This window comes from Globicephala melas, chromosome 2, assembly GCF_963455315.2.
Source record: "Globicephala melas chromosome 2, mGloMel1.2, whole genome shotgun sequence".
NCBI lineage: Eukaryota > Metazoa > Chordata > Mammalia > Artiodactyla > Delphinidae > Globicephala > Globicephala melas.
In genome coordinates this window covers 113,380,034-113,393,611 of record NC_083315.2, presented here as the reverse complement: position 1 = coordinate 113,393,611, position 13,578 = coordinate 113,380,034, and the positions used below count along the sequence as shown (strand labels likewise).

The 13,578-nt window shown below is 48.9% G+C and overlaps 1 pseudogene; it reads left to right on the top strand.

Annotated features, from left to right (window-relative positions):
* The first annotated feature begins 1,135 nt into the window (after window positions 1-1,135).
* Window positions 1,136-11,841, top strand: LOC115852070 (WW domain binding protein VOPP1-like; annotated as a pseudogene).
* Window positions 11,842-13,578: the final 1,737 nt, after the last annotated feature.

The following is a 13,578-nucleotide window of genomic DNA, read 5'->3' as shown; positions in this document are numbered from 1 at the left end:
CTGGTGCTCTGTCATCTCTGAGCTTCGGTTTCCCTGTTTGTATAACAGAGATACACTTACCTCACGGACTGGTTGTGAGGGTTGAATTCCACGATGGGTGGGGAGTGCTCAGTAAGGCTCCAGGCACATGGTCAACTCTCAGTAACTGCGATGATGATCACGGTGATTCGGGTAAGCCTTGCTTTTGGCAAAATGTGTGTGAGAGAGAAAGCCCCCCTCTGTGTACTGCCCACGACGCACTTAGGCCCCGGGTGACAACTTGGTTGAAGGGTTATGCTATCCCAGCGGGCTTCTTCTGACTCCTTTTTTCCCAGCTTCCTTCGGCTTAACTTCTTTCAAATGTAGACTCTTTTGAATATGATGAAAGTCCACGCGCTAACAGAAGCGCTGCTGGCAGCAAGGTCACCCAAAGAGAGGCAGTCTTGTCCTCTGGGCGTGCAGCACAACATGCATTTATTCAGAAGCTCTGGAAGCTGGCCCGCTGTGCTGAGCCCCAGGGGCTGTTGCCTCTTGCAGCCTCTTTCCAAGCCAGGCAGAGGGAGGCTCTTCCTCTCTGGACTCAGCTTGGAGGGGTCGTCAAGGCTCGTTTGCTGGTGGTGTTGGTGGCGTTAGACCCCTTCGCAGATCCTGTAGGTGGTCCCAGAAGTGGGGAGGCACTAGCTCGCCCTTTCTAGGGGCGCGTGGGGCACGTGTCGGTGTTACTCCCTCCTTCTCTGCACAGGCTGGCCTGAGTGAAGGTCAGTGCAGCAATTTAGGGCAGTGGGCCCGCTCTGTCTGAAGCCTTGCCCATATCCACACTTGCGCCCTCGGACTGACAGAACCTCTTAGATCTGGCGGGCCTCCTCCTGTCGCACCCCTTCAACTTCCACTGCACGTGGAAGCCCAACTCAACCCCTACCCCGGTGCTCTTTGCAGGATCTGACTTCTCTGCCACCGAAGTGTTCAGGATGCCGTCCTCCTCTCCGGGATAGAGTGTTTTATTTCAGCAAGTGGAGTGTGTTTTTCATGATCTGCACCTTTGCTTTTTAGTCTTGGAGCAGATGGCTGAGTATAGCCTTCTGGGTTCCCAGCATTGCGTAGGGTTGCTATTATTTATTCTGGGAAGGTGGAAATGATTATCTCATTGTTTGGGCCGATGAAGAAACTGAGGCTGTTTCAGGATGGTGCCCAATTGCACGTAGCTGGTACGTGGCAGCACCAGCATTTATATCCAATTCTGATTCATGTTTCTCTCAGCAGCTGTTTGCTGCCTTACCAGACTAGCATCCTCAGATGGGAACACTCATCCTAACACGTGGGCCTCAGCTGTGAGGCAGACGCACGTTCTGCACACACAGGCAGGGAGGAGGAGGGCAGGGCAGGGCAGGGCAGGGCTTGATGGGGTGTCTGCTCTAGTAACATGGGCAGCATCTGGAGGACACAGAATCCCCGGGGGGCTGCCCACTGCGCCTGGCTCTCCTGAGAAGACAGAGTGAACGTGGGGCCCAGAGAACCTTGGCTACTGCCTAAATGTGCAGTTTCCCCCATGATTAGCTATAAGGAGAGGAGCAACTCAGAGTAAATATCAGGACAGTAATACCCAGCTTCATGGTAGAAAGACTTCCGTAGGATCCTGTAGCACATGGACTCAGGGAAGGTATAAAACCCAGCTCTTTAAAGACCTGAACTTGGGCATATATCCAGAGAAAACTCTAATTCGAAACGATGCATGCACCCCAGTGTTCATTGCAGCACTATTTACAATAGCCAAGACACGGAAGCAACCTAAATATCCATCTACAGATGAATGGGTAAAGAATATGTGGTATCTATAGACAATGGAATATTACTCAGCCATAAAAAAGAATGAAATAATGCCATTTACAGCAACATAGATGGACTTAGAGATTATCATACTAAGTGAAGTCAGTCAGACAAAGACAAATATCATGTTATCACTTATATGTGGAATCTAAAAAAATGATACAAATGAACTTATTTACAAACCAGAAATAGTTGCAGACATAGAAAACAAATTTATGGTTACTAAAGGGGAAAGGGGGTGAGGAGGGATAAATTAGGAGCTTGAGATTAACAGATACACACTACTATATATAAAATAGATTACCAACAAGGACCTACTGAATAGCACAGGGAATTATAGTCAGTATTTTGTAATAACTGTATAGGAAAAGACTCTGAAAAAGAACATATATACGTATGTATAACTGAATCACTTTGCTGTACACCTGAAACTAACACAACATTGTAAATCAACTATACTTCAGTTAAAAAAAAAAAAAGACCTGGGCAAAGAGTTGAGCCAGATACGCCACTGACATCTCTGGCAACATTACCTCTGAGGCATCCTAGTAAATGGGGCTGGGACTGCTTGGTAGAGAAACCTTGGACAACTTGACGTGGCAACAGGTAGACATCATGGAAGACCTGGATGTGTCACTGTGAAACAAGGTTCACTGTGCTTTAGAAGAAGCCCTAGACAGACTCCACATACCTGCCACTGATGGGAGTGGTTCTCCTGATATCTCAAAGGGTGGGTGGGTTTGACTGGGGACCTGACAGGGCTACTGTAGGTGGAGGTCCCTAGCACTCAGCAGCTCAGGGCTACAAGCAACAGGGCTAACACTTTCATTTTATCTATTCTACATTATCGCAGGGCAGGGTTGAGCTTGGTAGAGGGCGGGAGCATTAGTGCAACTTAAGGGTGACAGAAACCTATCCCTGACCTCACTGATTATCACTATCTCCCTATTATACACCCTCATATTACAAGGAAGCTGGTATCCCAGTGTGTTATATCCCATTTATTTGTGTAAATCTTTGTGTCATGTATTTTTAGTTCATCTGTTTTTGCTCATCATTGTTCCCAGTGCTTCATACAGTGCCTGGCACATACAGCAAATGTTCAAATAAATATTTCTTCAATGAATTCATTAATGAAAAGAAGTTCTGGAAGTAATAGACGATAAGAAAGTGCTTCAGAGATAGTTTAGTGCTGCCTTTCTCGTCTCTGCTGATTAAGTACGTGACAGATACCATAACTATCAGAGTTCCAGATAAGAATCCAGAAAATGCTATCTTTTACAGTGTCATAGAAATACAACCTTTGTTCCTTCTCAATTACTGGAAATACACTTGTCTTTGAATGAAATGAGGCATTGGGGCAGTAAATATGCCCTTTTGCCCGAGTCCTGAATTTATCAGTTACAGTTCCCACATTGAAGGCATGAGAGTCGTCAGGGAAAAGCCAAAGAAAGGAAAATAGATCGTCAATCTCTGCCTGGGGATCCAAGGTCACGGTAAATGTCTAGGGGAGGCTAAGAGCAGGAAGGTTTGGAGGTTGTCTGTGTGGTCTGAGGGGATCTGACAGGCTAGCTGGACCAAAAGGACGCCCTTATTAGCTTAATTGGAGGGTCACACATTTCTACCTTTAGGCATTTCTCTTTGGATTTAGATTTAACTGTAGCGTTCTATAACTGTGGAACCATTTTCCTGGGTGAGGTGGGCATGAAGCCTTTGAGCACCCTGGAAGCATGGAAGCACGAGTTATTTTGATAAATTACCGCAGTTAATGACTGAGCAGAGGTCTTCCCAGGAAAGCACTAGGTAAAGTTGAAAGGAGATTGGAGTGTGGGGAGCGTGGGGGCTGGTGGGAGTTGGGAGGAAAGGTCCTGAGGAGGGTGGTCTCATGGGATATTCCCGTGTGGCAAAGAAGAACTTGACAGAGGAACGTTGCCAGGGTCCCAGCAAATACCTGGGTACACTCCAGCTGGATATTTTGAGGGGGAGTTTAGTAAAGAGACTGTTACAGATGTGTGATCAGGGTTTGGGAAACCAGGGGTGGTGTAGCACCTTGGGCAAGCACTGTCAGGGAGCGAGCTGCTCCACCCCCGGCCCGATGGAGCAAGGGAGGAGACCAGTTATTGGAACCTGGAGGGAATAGCCATAGGAGGGGCACTTATAAAATGTAGTGGATTAAAGATAGATAAAATTCTCTGATACCCTTTTCATCAAGAGTGGGGTCTATGTTCTTTCTCCTTGAATAAGAGGGGCCTCTGCAACTGCTTTGACCAACAGAACATGGCAGAAGTGGTGTTGTATCTGTTTCCAGGCCCAGGTCTTAAGAGACTGGAAACTTCCATTTCCTTTCCTTTGGACAGTTGCTCTTGGAACATGGACACCTTGCTGGGAGGAAGTCTAACAGCCCCAAGTAGAGGCCCACCTCGAGAGCTGAGGCCTCTGCTAAGTCCTGACTAAGCTTGCCCAGACCATAACCTACACCAACTTGCCAGCCATCTTGGAAGTGGATTCTCCAACCCTAGTCAAGCTGCCCCAGCGTATGCCACGTGGAACAGAGATGAGTTGCCCCACCAAGCCCTGTCCAAATGATAGCTTCATCAGTAAAGTAAATGTTTGCGGTTGTTTTAAGCTATTAAGTGTTAGGGGTAGTTTATAACCACCAGCGGTTACTAGAATATATGATAGAATGTATGAGTTGTGGCCTCAGTGGTGGGACACAGATAATCCAAGGTAGCCTGGCAGGAAGAGAGCCAGGGGACAATCCCCTTGGCTTCTCTCACCTCCTGCCTACTTCTTTACTGCCAGTGACCTCCATCAAATGGATCCAATGAAAGCCAGAGGATAAGGAACCCACTGATGTGTCCTTGTAGGCCAGCCCCCTGGCACACACACACAGCAGGTTGGAGAAGTGTGAAGGGAGCTCTGGAGTGACAGATGGGAGGCAGCCAGCACAGGCACCAGGCGATTTAAAGTTGGGGTCATGGTGTCGATCCCATTTGATACAACTCAACCGCTCAACCTAGCAGAACATGAACCTTAAAAGACAAAGGCCAGAATCTCTTTTGGAAGGGAGCCGGCTATGTGATCAATAAGCCAGAAAGGAGAAAAATCTGCCTGAGATATTTCTTAATCAAACAGCTAAACGTTTGATTTAATCAACGTTAATTCAAATGGAAAATGCAGTAACACCCTATGGATGCTGGCCCCTCAGAGCAGCGCTGCGGTTGAGCCAGGCTTCCCAATTTCCTGAGTGGCCGTCCAGGGGGAGCCCTGGGGAGCCTGATACCCCGTGAAGGAACTGACTCTGCCTTTATGTCCCATAAAATAAACATTTGTGCTTCCAAGGAAATAGGAATAATCTGGCTAAGGAGAGAGGGACACCTTCCCAGGTCTGAAGCCCCACATAGACAAACCCAGGTGACAGGGGCAGAATCAAGACTCGGGTTACTTTGCTAGTCAGCAGTGGCAATGAACCCACTAGCTCCTGCGGGGCGGCGGGGGGGAATCCCTGGAGCAGTGTGCGGAGGGCCAGGTGCCCCTTCACATCTGCCTCTGGGAGGGCAGGAGGGCCTCTCCCTGGGCTCTGGGGTGAGCCGCAAAGCCAGAGTGGTGCTTGCCAACATCCAGCAGGAATTTTGCAAAACCTAGTGAGTGGGAGCATTGGAAAACTGCCCTGGCTTAAAGGGAGGTGGTAGAGTGTGGTGATTAGAGCTGGGATTCAGGAGTCTACCTACCTGGATTCAAGTTCTGGCTCTGCCTCTTGCTAGCTGTATAACCTTCTTCAGCTCCTCTATGATTCTGTTTTCTCATCAGTAAAATGGGGGTGCTAGGACATACTGTGTGCAGCTTTTATGAAGGCTCAAGGAGCTCTTAGCACATACTGGAGGAAACCACAGGGTGAAGTGGTTTAAGAGCACCAGCTCTGAAGCCAGATGGCTAGGGTTGGATCCTGACTCCACCACTGGCAACATGCATGATGCAGATTATGTAATTTCTCTGTCTCAGTGTCCTCTTTTATGGGGGATTAGCTGTACCTCCTTCATTTGGTTGTCACGAGGCCTAATGAGGTAATCTGTATGAAGGGTTTAGAGTGGGCGGCAGCTCTCCTTTAGCTGCAGTGAGCACGATACCTGCTCCATCCTGCGTGTTTGGCACATAGTGACCTCGCAATAGTATTTTCATCTGCTGGAAGCACAGGTTAGAGGGAGAAATCCACACGCTCAGTTCAGATTCAACAGGAGCTCCCCGGACTGCCCTGCCTCCGGGGTGATGGCTCTGAGTGTAGTTGAATGGTCTGTTCCCACAGATGTGGTCACACTGGGTTTTGTTTTGTTCTGTTTGTTTTTCTTGCTCTGCTCCAGTCACATCTTAGCTTCTGGGCTGCCCACCAAGGACATTTTCCCGCCGCCCCGTGGTGCTCTCAGACCCAGCCGGGCAGAACGGGGCTGCCACCACCAGTGTGGGGTGACTGATGGCTCATCGGGAGCTGGGCTTCCCTTGTGCCCTGGGGCCTGGTTTTGAAGGAAAGCAAATGAAAAATGGTGGCAATAAAGAAGGCTGCTCCTGGTAGACAGCACCTCTTAGTTTCCAGGTAAATGATAGGGCTTGGGCCTAAGATTGCAGAATCTGGAGTCGGAGCCACCTGGTTCTCTTGCCAGCTTCCGGAACCCACTTGTGACACAGCACTTCCCTGTGCCTCAAAGTGTGCCCTTCCTTAAGATCTTGCTCCTCAGAGGTCTCGCCACGGTTTGCTGGTTGAGAGTGGTTTGCTCTGATAGAGTGCGGGGCGGAGGTGACTGAGACCGCGGGCTGCAGGTAAATATCAAAGCATCATAACCCGGCAGGTGAGAAAACTCCAGGCTTGGCCTGCGCTGGCAGGCTGGGTGACGTCACATTTGTCCTTAACCTCGTGGGGCCTCTTTTTGCAAAATGAAGGCAACCTGAGCTGACTTTGGGGACTCTCCTGAGACTAATAAAATCCTTGGAGAAGAACGAGCTAAGGAAAATGAGGTGCCGGCATTTATCGTGTTGACAGAACAGTTATGCTCATCAGGTCCCCTGACTTGAGGGCCTGGGGCGTCATCCTGAGGTGGAGAGTTTTCCTTTCTGCCTCTCTTCCTCCACGCTCCCTCCCGTCCCTGCTCTTGCCCACAGACCAGGACGATTCTCAGGAATGGCTGCCCCTAGGACCAGCGGAGGAGCGGGAACTCTGGGAAGAATGCTGTTCAAGCCTGGCCTGCTCCGGGAAGGCAGTGGCTTCTCCTTCAGGGCTGAGTCCTCTGAGAGCCCAAGGAAGTGCTCCCTTCATCCTCCCCACCCAGGCTGATCTGGAAAAACAAGGAGGCCTTGTGTCTTAGCTCTGCCCTTTCTATAAGGTGCCAGTCCTTCTGAGAGGGCAGAGCCACGGTTCCAGCCATGTATTGTGTGATGGAAGAGGTGGTACAAAGTACAGCGCATAAACTCACAATGTCCACCATCCAGCCACAGAGCCTGACTGCCAAATAAAGCCTTCCCAGTTCAACTATAATTTTTGCAGGTAAAATTTTCGGTCAGCCACCAGAGGGTGCACACAGAGCTCTCTGAAAATGACCCAAACCTGCAGAATTAGAAAAAGAAAATTTCCAGTGCATATAAGCCCAAGACCAGCTACAGCTCCCTCACACATGAATGGGACCGATGCACAGGCCAGCTAAGGAGCTGCGAGTTTGCAGGGGAAGAAGGGCCAGAGTAGGAGTGACAGAAATTACCTGAATTTTAGCTAAACAAGTTGCATCTTGATTTTAAGTTGGCAATTGCAATAGCACTTTGAGGATGGGCCCGGGGTGCATTTTCATTCCCTGGCAAAACTCCCTTCCCCACCCTTTCTTTCCCCTTCCGTGTGTACAAAGGAATTGCAAATACATGTAAATATTAACCAAAGCCACAGGCTTCTTGGAAGGCAAGGCTGCTGCTGCTATTTTAAAAAAAAATCCTGTAATGCAAGTGAAAAGACAGAGATTTTCTGAGCTGCTGCTCCTGCACGAGGGTGAGGCCTCAGGAAGAAGAAATGGAGAAGCCATGGTTCTCTGAAGAGCTGGCCTGGTGTGGAGCGTGCCCCGAATGAGAGGAACAGAGGGACGGCTCCCTCCCTGTCCCCAGCAGGGCTGAGAAGCAGGCTGTGTCTGGCCTCCCTGTCTCTCCAGGGCCTGGCACATTGACTGACACACAGTGGGTGCCTGTTAACGTTTGCTGAATGAGTGAGTGAATGGGAAGTGAGCTAGGGTGGGTGGGACACTGCCTGTGAGCTTTCACCAGGGTGAGGGGAGAATTGGGAAAGGGGTGGGTGTGGTGGAAGGGTAATTTTCCAGTGAGAAGAGATCCCAGGTTCAGTGTTGGCTGCCTCTGGCTAGACCATTTCTGTGGATGTACAAGACTCCAGATGAGGTGCTTTGTCTTTGTCTTAATGCTGGTCAAACTGCCCAGTGGCCCCATTTGTTCATAAGGTCCACTCATTCACAGTTATTGGGTACCTGATGGGGACCCTGGCAGTTGTTCCCACGCCGGGGACCCCAGCGTCCGTCAGCTTTGTCTTTCTGGAAATCCAGTCGCCATGGAATTGGGTACTGGTTGCAGGGTAATTGGGCCATTCCTCTCTCTGGACAGCTGCAAGCAGTTTGTGTGTGTGTGAATATGTGAGCATGAGTATGAGTGCCATATGCCTTGCGTGTGTGGGGTCTACCATCTACACATCCTTTTTTTTTTTTTTTTTTTTGCGGTACGCGGGCCTCTCACTGTTGTGGCCTCTCCTGTTGCGGAGCACAGGCTCCGGACACGCAGGCCCAGCGGCCATGGCTCACGGGCCCAGCTGCTCCGCGGCATGTGGGATCTTCCCGGACCGGGGCACGAACCTGTGTCCCCTGCATCGGCAGGCGGACTCTCAACCACTGCGCCACCAGGGAAGCCCCTACACAGCCTTTAAAAAAAAATTTTAATTAATTTATTTTTTATAGGGCAGGTTCTTATTAGTTATCTGTTTTATACATATTAGTGTATATATGTCAATCCCAATCTCACAATTCATCCCACCACCTCTATCCCCCTGCCCCCCGCTTTCCCCCCTTGGTGTCCATACGTTTGTTCTCTACATCTGTGTCTCTATTTCTGCCTTGCAAACCGGTTCATCTGTACCATTTTTCTAGATTTCTAGATATATGCGTTAATATATGATATTTGTTTTTCTCTTTCTGACTTAACTTCACTCTGTGTGACAGTCTCTAGGTCCATCCACGGCTCTACAAATGACCCAATTTTGTTCCTTTTTATGGCTGAGTAATATTCCATTGTATATATGTACCACATCTTCTTTATCCATTTGTCTGTTGATGGGCATTTAGGTTGCTTCTGTGACCTTGCTATTGTAAATAGTGCTGCAATGAACATTGGGGTGCATGTGTCATTTTGAATTATGGTTTTCTCTGGGTATCTGCCCAGTAGTGGGATTGCTGGGTCATATGGTAATTCTATTTTTAGTTTTTTAAGGAATCTTCATACTGTTCTCCACAGTGGCTGTATCAATTTACATTCCCACCAACAGTGCAAGAGGGTTCCCTTTGTTTATAGATTTTCTGATGATGCCCATTCTGACTGGTGTGAGGTAATACCTCATTGTAGTTTTGATTTGCATTTCTCTAATAATTAGTGATCTTGAGCATCTTTTCATGTGCCTCTTGGCCATCTGTATGTCTTCTTTGGAGAAATGTCTATTTAGGTCTTCCACCCATTTTTTGATTGAGTTGTTTGTTTTTTTGCTATTGAGTTGCATGAGCTGTTTATATATTTTGGAGATTAATCCTTTGTCTGTTGATTCATTTGCAAATATTTTCTTCCATTCTGAGGGTTGTCTTTTCGTCTTGTTTATAGTTTCCTTTGCTGTGCAAAGGCTTTTAAGTTTCATTGAGTCCCATTTGTTTATTTTTGTTTTTATTTCTGTTACTCTAGTAGGTGGGTCAAAAAAGATCTTGCTGTGATTTATGTCAAAGAGTGTTCTTCCTATATTTTCCTCTGAGAGTTTTATAGTGTCTGGTCTTACATTTAGGTCTCTAATCCATTTTGAGTTTATTTTTGGTATGGTGTTAGGGAGTGCTCTAATTTCATTCTTTTACATGTAGCTGTCCAGTTTTCCCAGCACCGCTTATTGAAGAGACTGTCTTTTCTCCATTGTATATCCTTGCCTCCCTTGTCATAGATTAGTTGACTATAGGTGCCTGGGTTTATCTGTGGGCTTTCTATCCTGTTCCACTGATCTATATTTCTGTTTATGTGCCAGTACCATATTGTCTTGATTACTGAAGCTTTGTAGTATAGTCTGAAGTCAGGGAGTCTGATTCCTCCAGCTCCATTTTTTCCCCTCAGGATTGCTTTGTCTATTCGGGGTCTTTTGTGTCTCCGTACAAATTTTAAGATTTTTTGCTCTAGTTTTGTAAAAAATGCCATTGGTAATTTGATAGGGATTGCATTGAATCTGTATCTTGCTTTGGGTAGTATAGTCATTTTCACAATAGTGATTCTTCCAATCCAAGAAATGGTGTATCTCTCCATCTGTTTGGGTCATCTTTGATTTCTTTCATCAATGTCTTATAGTTTTCTGAGTATAGGTGTTTTACCTCCTTAGGTAGGTTTATTCCTAGGTATTTTATTCTTTCTGTTGCAGTGGTGAATGGGATTGTTTCCTTAATTTCTCTTTCTGATTTTTCATTGTTAGTGTATAGGAATGCAAGAGGTTTCTGTGCATTAATTTTGTATCCTGCAACTTTACCAAATTCATTGATTAGCTCTAGTAGTTTTCTGGTGGCATCTTTAGGATCATATATGCATAGTATCATGTCATCTGCAAACAGTGACAGCTTTAGTTCTTCTTTTCCAATTTGGATTCCGTTTATTTCTTTTTCTTCTCTGATTGCCGTGGCCAGGACTGCCAAACCTATGTTGAATAATCGTGTCGAGAGTAGACATCCCTGTCTTGTTCCTGATCTTAGTGGAAATGCTTTCAGTTTTTCACTGTTGAGAATGATGTTTGCTGTGGGTTTGTTGTATATGGCCTTTATTATTTTGAGGTAGGTTCCCTCTATGCCCACTTTCTAGAGAGTTTTTATCATAAATGGGTGTTGAATTTTGTCAAAAGCTTTTTCTGACACGCGAGCCCGTGGCAAATGCGGCAAGGGCTGCGTGACTCAGCCCGGCTCCCCGCCCGCCTGCCCGAGCCCCTGCGACCCCGGCTGGGATCCCGCCTGCCAGCTGGCTGGCCCCCTCACAGGGCTCGTGCTGCTGACCCGCGCCTGTGACCAGGAGGATGTGCAGCCGTGGGCTGCCTGGCCGGGAGTGTGGCTGCGCTGCTGCTTGGGCTGCCCGTGGACTGCACAGAGGCCCAAAAGCATTGCTGGTATTTTGAAGGACGCTATCCAACATATTATATGTCTTTGATCATCCGGTTACAGGGCCTCCCCAGAAGGAAACCGCTGTAATTCTGCCCACAGGATGTGTAGCAAACAGATGCCGCCCTTACGAGGACTGCTGCGGCTCCAGGTGCTGTGTGCAGGCCCTCTCCATACAGAGGCTGTGGTACTTTGGGTTCCTCCTGATGATGGGTGTGCTCTTCTGCTGTGGTGCCGGCTTCTTCATCCGGAGGTGCATGTACCCCCCGCCGCTGATCGAGGAGCTGGCATTCAACGTGTCTTACACCAGGCAGCCCCCGAACCCCACTCCAGGAGCCCAGAAGCTGGGGCTGCCGTTTTACACTGACCCTGGAGGAACAGGGATGAATCCTGCTGGGAACCCTGTGGCGATGGCTTTCCAGGTCCAGCCCAACTCACCCCAGGGAAGCACAGCCTACCCAGCGCCCCCTTCCTACTTCGACACGCCCTGCCCGCATATGAACAGGTGGTGAAGGCCCAGTGGCCGGGAGCTGCCTGGCACCTGCCTGTGCAACTGGCCGGGGAGGCCGGAGAGGCTGTCACTCGCCCTCCCTGGCCCCATCACTGTTCACTTCCAGGAATGGTCTTATGAGCCACTAAAGGGCAAATTCCTTTTTGACATCTTCAAAGCAAGCACAGCTTCCTTTCAGGTTTCCCTTGGAGGACCAGTATTTGAATTCACCCTGTGTCTCCTCTGTTGCTTCTGTTTCCAATGTAATCTGTGCTCTGGCTGAGTGGAGAGTCCCAAGGGTTGACCCCCTAGGGTGGTGTGCCCAGACCCTCAGGGGAGAGACCCCGCCGGAAGGTGAGGCAGGGCACGTGCAGGTGAGTACGCGTGAACGCGAGGAGGGGCCCGCGCCACCCGGAAGGCCCCGCACATGGCAGGCGGCCCATCAGAAGCAAGGCCCCACAGGGCCAGCTGTGTGAGCCCCATGCTGGACAGTCTTCCTCTTCAAAAAGCTGTCAGAGAAACAGGCGTTGGTGGCACATCCTCTGAGCCCTCTCTTCTCCATCCCCTTCCTGAAGACCAGAGCTGCCCTCTGCACAGCCAGGGCTGGGAGAGCCCTGGGTATGGCTTGCACCTCAAGGAGATGGGGATCCGGAATGAGGCTACACTGATGTCTATAGTTATCTGAAAATCACTAAAGAAAGTTATTTAAATTCATGGGAAATTGCCCCCTGCCTCAAACTGGACATTGCATTTAATGAGCTCTTGGTCTGACTTGGGGAAAAAAATGTTCGAGCCCTTTTTAGTGTGTCCTGTGGAAGGTGGTGTGGAGTCCTGTCCTGAGGTCAGACTCGGAGTCCTTCCTGGACGTCAGCAGCTCTCTGGCCTGTGATCACGGCCAGGCACCTCTGCGCCCTCCCCTGAGGTAGCTCTGATGGTGGGTTGTGATGGACACTTTCAAAGCAGAGAGGCACATCCGGCTGGGAAGCCACATCAGCCCCTGGAGAGAGGTGTCCCAGCAGGGCGCAGTCCGTGACTTAAGCCTGGGTTGGGCAGGCCTGGGCCCTGGCTGATTGATCTCAGCAGGTCTATGCCAGGCTCTGAAGAGGAAGAGCTTGCTAAGAAAAAGACGGGAATGCAAAACCCCAGGACTGCAGGGAGATCTCTTCAAAAAGGACTGAATAGATTTCACTGAGGAGTTAATCAAAATTAGAATAAAGAAGATCTGGTTGGAAATGCAAACCCTGGCTCAGAAACCTCTCTGGCCCTGGGATCACAGGTAGTCCTGGAGTTGTTAGGGGGCCCGAGTCCTGCTCTTCTGCATAGTGAGTAATGACCACGATCATGTATTTAAACCCAGATTGAGACCTGACAGGTCATGTATAGGAAGGGCAAAGCCGCGTAGCCAAGACATGTAGGTCCCTGTATGCGTAGTGGTGGGGGGTGGGGGTAGGGTGCTTATTTTTGAAATGAACTAAACAGAGCCTCTTGAGAAGTTGTCACTCATTGAACTTGAGCATCAGGGCACCTCACTGGAGTGGATACTGAGGGTTTTCATTCCCTAGCCCTAGTCACCCTGTCCCTGCTCTACTGGGACACGTCTATGGAGTAGGAGTGAGGAATCAGGATGGGGCCATGATGACTTACCTTTTCTAAGGATGGAAAGTCTGGAGGCCTCCCCGGGAATTCCACGGGATGCTCTTGGAGCCAGACGAACACCATGGAAACAGTCTGTGAACGCGGATGCTGCTGCTGGTGTCTTTGACCACCGAGTGTGACTTCTGAACTCCTGTCCCCAACTTCAGTACCTCCCACACTCAGGTCCTTGATTCGAATGAGATAACAAAGTGCAACATTTGCTGTTTACAACCCAGGACAACT